The following is a 6,728-nucleotide window of genomic DNA, read 5'->3' on the forward strand; positions in this document are numbered from 1 at the left end:
GTGTGGGTGCGCGGAGCGGGCTCGCGCGTGGGCGCGCCGCTAACGCGCGTGGGCGTGGGCGTGTGTGGAGGGGTCCCTGCAGTGGGGGCGGGGAGGGAGGCGCGGCGGGCTCCGCGGGAGCAAACCGCGGCGCGGCGGGACCCTGCGGGCCTGGGTGGGTGTGGGAGGGCGTGGGGACACGCGGGGCGTGGGGAGGGTGGTGGGAGGCCGGCGGAGTGCGGCGGGGCGCGTTGGCACATTGTGTGTCTCCCGCAGATCTGTCGCTGCTCCAGGAGGACCTACAGGAGGAGATAGACGGCTGTGAGTGGGGCCGGGGCGCTGGGGCGGCCGCGGGCCGGGGGCTGCTTCTTCTCCCCCCCCCCTTTTTTCTTTCTTTTTCTGTTTTTTTTTTTTCGGTTGAGGAAGTAGCTTCAAATGTGAATGCCCAGGGTGCATTGTGGGAGGAGGAGGCCATGCTCCGCGCTTCCTTATGTACATGAAACCCAGCGAGGCGTGCGGGCGGCAGGCCGGGCTGGGCTGGGCTGAGCTGGGCTGTTTCCTGGCCGTGTGTGCGGGGTGGGGTGGGGAGCGGAGCGGAGCGGTTGGGGCTTGCGGGGGGGGAGGGTTAACGTGAGGGGCTGCGGTAACCGCCGCCGCCTCTCTCTAACGCGGCCCGAGGAGAACGCACTGGGAGCTGCCGTTTAACGGCTGCGACGCGAGGGCCGCGTCCACGCGCACCCGCGGCCCTTTCGCTGCAGCCGTTAAACGGCCGGGTTGGGAGGGGGGGGCGGAGGAGGAAGAGGAGGAAGTCACCGCCTCAGAATTGCGTGGGGAGCTTCGGAGAAAGGCGCTGAGTGAGTGCCCTCGAGCCTGAAGCATATGGGGTTTTTTTGTTTATTTTGATTCCCCCGTTCCCTCTCCCTCTCAGTCCCCTTCTTCCTGCAACTGATGGCGAATCGATGCCAAGGAAAGCGTTATGTCAGGGGGCAAGTTGCGGTACACAATTACTGTTCAAAATGCTAGTTCAGAGGTACGCAGGCTGAAAGCGAGGGCTTATGCAGCTGAGAAGGGCATATACGGATAGTGTCAATATGAAGAGAACTTTTGGAAGCCAGGTAAATCTTGTGTAGAAAGTGAAAATGGAGGTGGCAGCTGTTCTTGAGGTGATTCATAATGTAGGCTTCAGCCATGCAGTCTGCTGTGGGTGTGCAGACTGTCACTGTCTGAAGGTACTTTGCTGTGCAGTCTTCGCAGCAATCTGCTCAGAAGGACTAGATTGCGGGAGTAAAACCTATCTTGGCTTAATTGCTTCTGAGAATGTTATATATGCTTTCCAGACATTAACTGGAAACATTTTAGTCTTTTCCCATTTTGTGAGCTGATGTTTAAAATTTGTTCTTAGTTTTTTTTGTATTGTGTATTGCCGTGCACAAAGAGAGAGCCTTTCTGTAAGACTTTTTTCTTCCCTCCCCCACCTCCCCCCCAATTTTGATTGCTTGAAAATCAGGTTGACAGTGTAGCTGTTTGAAAACTTTCTGTGATTAGATAAGGACTTTTTAAAAAGTGGCACACTTATTTATTTTTAAGTGTGCCACTTAGACTGTGGTCTTTTTTTTTTCTTCACTGTAAGACAGTAGCTGAAGTAAGATATGATTATAGTCTTTAAACAGATGATTTGTAATCCTTAGGTTCCTGGAGGTGGCTTGAATGTTATGGTCTTGCCTTTAAAAAGGAAGCAATTACATGTGCATGGAGATATGACTCAGTTCAGATGAGAACATTTTGAAGGCAGCAGCTATAGAAATCTAAAAATTTGATCCTCATAAAAAATTACTGAGGYTTTGGTGGAAGTAGGTAGAAGTGAATAGCTCAATACTTAAGTGTATTGTGGAAGACATCAAACGTGACTGTTTTTCCTGCTTTTTCTAAAAACAATTGTGAATTTTATGTGATTTTTGTTCTTGAGGAGTGGACATGAGCTAAAGAAAGATAATACAGACTGAAGAGACTATACATACATAGTCAAAAGCATAATTTCTTACACTTCTTTGAAATAGTCATGCTTTGTATCTATGTACAACAGGTCTTATGCAATTTATGAAAACTTTCCCAGTCAATAAATTATTTAGAATTACATTTCATGTTTGCACATGTGAAATAGGCAATTAAAAAAAAAGAGACAAAAGCTGCAATTTTTGCCTGGCTTTCCCAGGCCTGAAACCCCAGCCTACAGTACCTCTCTCTGTTGTAAACATTTAAACATTTTGGGCAGTAGCGTTAGAAACTGTTCTTGAACAGTTCCAAAAGTAGTAGAATGTACTTATGAGAAAATTGGAAGTGCTGGCAGCTTTTATGCGTGTGCAAATCTGCTAGCTGTGATCTTGCTGTTAGATCCACTAAGCTGTAGTAAGGACAAACAGGAAGGAAGTGTGGCCATACTTGTAGTCCAGGTGATATAACTTAGGAGGAGAACTTACTTAAATGTAAAATAATATGAATTATTAAAAAAGAAAAAAAGTACTGAGACAAGATCAACTGACTGGATGTTTGGAAAAGTAAACATAGATTTTTCAGTAAATTTTTGTGTTTTTTAATTGATCAGGTATCAAACAATAACAGTAAAAACATCTAYGAACCACATTGGAAAGAGAGGCAGCAGTGATTAAGACTAGCTGAATAGATGTAGATCTGGATTGGACATTTGAAGCTGGAGTTAGGTGTATGGCTTAGAACATTTTACTGATCTGGCATTTTTCAATAGCTCATCAGTGAGTCCAGATTTGGATCTGAATCATGGAATAGATTTTTCTGTTAATAATTCATAATGTGTTTACCATGTTCTTTTTTTAATTTTCTAACACAATAAAAGTGTAAAAAAATGATGTGAATAATGAAGGTGACTAATACTTTTTATTGGTCATGTTCAAAAGCAGTAGGATAAAGTTCTGGAGTTGAGGAAAAACAGCAATGTGCATCTACTGCTGAAAGTAATAAATCAAGTATCTATGTATCTTAAAAGCTATTCTTAGCTCTGTGTAGCTATAAATGATTTTTTTGTCTTTAATCTGTCTTAAGTATTAAAAGTTGGAGTTTAGTCAACAATTTTCACAAGTTTGCGATTTATGCCTCCTTTCATTTATTGTACCTGCTTATTGGATACTAATTCATCGTATTAAAAATGTAGATTATTGTATCTTTGGAGAAGTGTTTCAATAGTTGCTTGTAAAAGAAAATTTACYTTTTTTTCAAAGAAAATGTGATAAATATCTAGGGTAAATTAAACATTTCTGGATTTCAAAAGAGACTAGTAAATTACTTCTAGAATAATGGCAGATCTTCAGGATATAAGTGGAAAGCATCTATTTAAAATTTGTGGTTTTGTTTGTTTATTTCAGATGTCAGAGATTAAACAGGAGCTCTTATAAGAGGCTTTCAAGGAGTGGTTGATCAATCAGCTGGATTTATGTTTTAAATAATTAATTTTATCTTTAGCTTGTATTTCTATTTTGAAAACTTCTCTGCTCTTGTTTGCTTGTTTTTTGGATTTTCTTTATTTTTCAGGTGAATGCGTACTTTACACCTTATAGTATATTTCCTGGGAACCGTTTCTTTCAGTAGTTGCATAGCTTGGCATGTGATTTTTTTGGTACCTTAGTTTCAGATAATATTTTACTTCTATTGAGATAGCTCCTGTTGTCAAAAACTATGATAGTGATTAAACAAATTCGGGTTCTCCAGTATTCAGCCAGTGGCTTTTCCTTGTTTTGGAGTTTGAACTAAATCATCTGCAGTGCATCCTGGCTGAACATAAAGAAGATTATAAAAGAAATTCAGTTTTTAAAAATAAGTTGTTATTGTGAAAGGCAGCTTTATTTTTAACTACCCACTGAAATTAGTAACATATAGTTGCATTTTATTTTCATAAAGATGAACCTAACAAGAGTCTTTTCATGATAGCCATTAAGGRAAAAAAAATGAAAAAATGGGTGAAAAAGTCCTGTTGGTGGTAGAATAGGCTGGAGGCTTCCAGACTGAATTTTCACCCTGCCTGGCTAATATGCAAAAGTTAGCAATTCTATTTTGGCCAGATAGTTAGCCGTAACTCTGCTTGGACTAATTGACTTCCTTGATTTTCTGTCTGAAGTCTTGAACAGTAAATGAAAAGAAATTAATGCAAATACGTCTTTGTTCAGATACTTGTCTTGTGCATACAAAATCAAAATAGTGATGTAACTGTCTAAACTAAACAGAGAACAAAACAGAAAGCAGCAGATACGAATGAGAAGTAAACACAGGAGAAAAATGCAGAATTAAATGTTCCTGCTGGTAAATAAAATGTTCTTTATAGTTCTCAAGTAGGTTGGTTCTCCCATGGATGYTTCTGAGGGCTGAACTGATCAGTGCAGATACATGCAATCGAACTTGTCATGATGCTTCTTTCTGTCTCTCCATTGATGTGTGTAGGATATGTATACTGAAAAATGGAGTTAACTGTAAATAGAATCCAGATTGTAAAATAAGATAGCTTTATTTAAATCAGAACTTTAATTGTAATTTAAACCAGCAGAGGACAGCAGTTTTGATTTAAATAAATACAAATCAACTATTTTTTGAAGAAAAGCTTATTTTCGCAACTAACTGACAGCTGCATTTAAATACAATATTTTGATAGGTATCAAGTAACGTACATGTTTTGGCAGTTACGTAGCTTAACCCAAGTATCTTCAGATTCTGAACTTTAATATATATAATGTTAGAAAATGATGAGAGTATTTATCTTTTTCTGTGCACTTAATGTTCAAGTGTTTCAATTAAAGATGCAGAAAGGTATTTTTTGCTATCTAAGCATCTTTTAGACATTTTTTGTTTTAGAACTGTTAAATGAGCTCTAATCTTGTTTTCCTTGTAACAGTTTAAGGGAATTTTTACGTTTAGGAAAGGTAGTGTTGCTGGTGTGGATTGTTCTAATGCAGTAAACAAATAGTCCTAAAGACTTTAAAAAGAAAGTAAATATAATATAACAACTTTCAGAGCTTACCGTTGTTTTAGTACCTAATTCTCTTTCATTGATAGGAAGAGGAGAACAGGCCTTTCTAGCTTTTCCTTCCAGTGGGCTTCTCAACTCTGATTGAACTAGTTATTCAGCTGAGTCGAAGAAAATACTCTTTGTGCATCTGCAGATGTCAAAAGCTGTTCTATCTTTGGTGATATGGTCTTGTCTCAGTTACTTAGAAATCATCCAGCATTAGCAAAGAGCTTGTGTTAGCTGAATGCTTTTAAATAAATAATTCTATTATATTTTGGACAGTACATGAATATCCTTTCAAATGGGAACTAATTTCCATTTCAAATGCTTAATTTCAATTTAATTTTTGAAGTTGCTTCTTCATAATGCATAAAAGTCAAAAGTTTTGGTTTCCTTTTTTGTTCTGTATTTCCCTGTGGTGTCAAACCACAGTTACAGCTTGATGCTATATTTTGGCTCTTGTTCTCTTGCAGTGAATTAGGCATTATATACACTAAGATAACGTGTTTTATAGACTAAAACACACCTTATCTCTCCATCAGTTGCACAAGGTAATATCAGGAAATTTTGTGGTTCCTTTGTTCCTTCATAATGCTTTACCACAGAACAAGAATTTCCAAATTTTGTTTGCTGTTCGTTGTTGCATGTGGGCTACAAATCTGGTCACTGCTTAGATTTGGTTCTGGCTTTCAGTATGATTAAACTTTTGACATGACATTAGAATGCCTGACCTGTTGGTCCCATCAGAGACTTCTCTAACTCTGGTGAGGGAGCACCAAGATGGTCTGAGTTCCTGGGTTGACATTTCAATAGTCTGCAATCTTTAATGTCCACTTTGCAAAAATAATAACACAAATTAATGGCAGCCTTTCTGGAGTGCTCAGAATCAGGTTTCTGGTATGACTGTGATTCTGTTTGGTTGGGAATCTAATAATCAGTTTTTAATGCTAATGAAGCATACTTGTTAAGTCTGTTGTTTTGTCTGGAGATCATATTTAATTCTCCTGACTCTTCAGTTCTTTTTCTTTTGTCTTTTTAATATGGTGACTGACCCTCAGAGGAACTGGGAGACTCAGGTGGATGTCTGTGTCCTCATGTAATCTGATTTTAGTGGTCTCAGGTAGATAGTGGTTAGTCTCTTTCTCAAGCAGCCTCCTAGGATCCTAGAGACAAGGAGGTGATACAAGAAAAGGATTGTGCTTGATTTGACTTAGGCTAATGAACATTCCTCATGCAACTGCACATTTTTTCCTCCATTACACCTAGCAGAGGATTGAAGAGGAGATAATTTTCCAGGGTTTCTACTTTCCAAGGCCAGYAGCATCAATTCTGATGTGGAAATGTACTTTTCACCACCTATCTTGTATGTTCCTGTCACTGGCAAGAATCCTCAGTCAAGGTTGCTAGCTCCTCCTCCTTTCATTTTCTTTTTTTCTTTTTTGCTTCCTAATTTTTGCCTAGGGCTATAGGGACTCTCCTCCTTCAAATAGGAGAGAAAGGTAGAAGAAGCAACCCAAAAATGAAAAGAGAAAGAGTCAAGAGTTTTCAAAATCTCGAGTTTTAAGATAGAAATGTTGGTATTCATGGAGTAGTTTCTGCTTGCTGACTTGTTGTGGATATGGCAGACTGCAGCATGTTGAAGATGAAATGTCTCACTTTCCTTTTTTCTTTTTTCTTTCTTTCTTTTTTTTTTTTTTTTTGTGTGTGTGTGTCTTTCACCCTT

General features: G+C 39.3%; 1 protein-coding gene across 1 annotated transcript in view; it reads left to right on the forward strand.

Moving 5' to 3' along the window:
- Positions 1-256: 256 nt before the first annotated feature.
- Positions 257-6,728, forward strand: part of PPP4R1 (protein phosphatase 4 regulatory subunit 1) — a 62,382-nt gene continuing 55,910 nt past the window's right edge. Inside the window, exon 1 of the mRNA XM_085322499.1 lies at positions 257-300. The gene's annotated coding sequence lies outside the window, so the exon portion shown is untranslated. The remainder of the gene's footprint in view (positions 301-6,728) is intronic.

The sequence above is a fragment of the Rhea americana genome, unplaced genomic scaffold (genome assembly GCF_003343005.1).
Source record: "Rhea americana isolate MKP2758 unplaced genomic scaffold, rheAme1 scaffold_78, whole genome shotgun sequence".
In the NCBI taxonomy this organism is placed as follows: Eukaryota; Metazoa; Chordata; class Aves; order Rheiformes; family Rheidae; genus Rhea; species Rhea americana.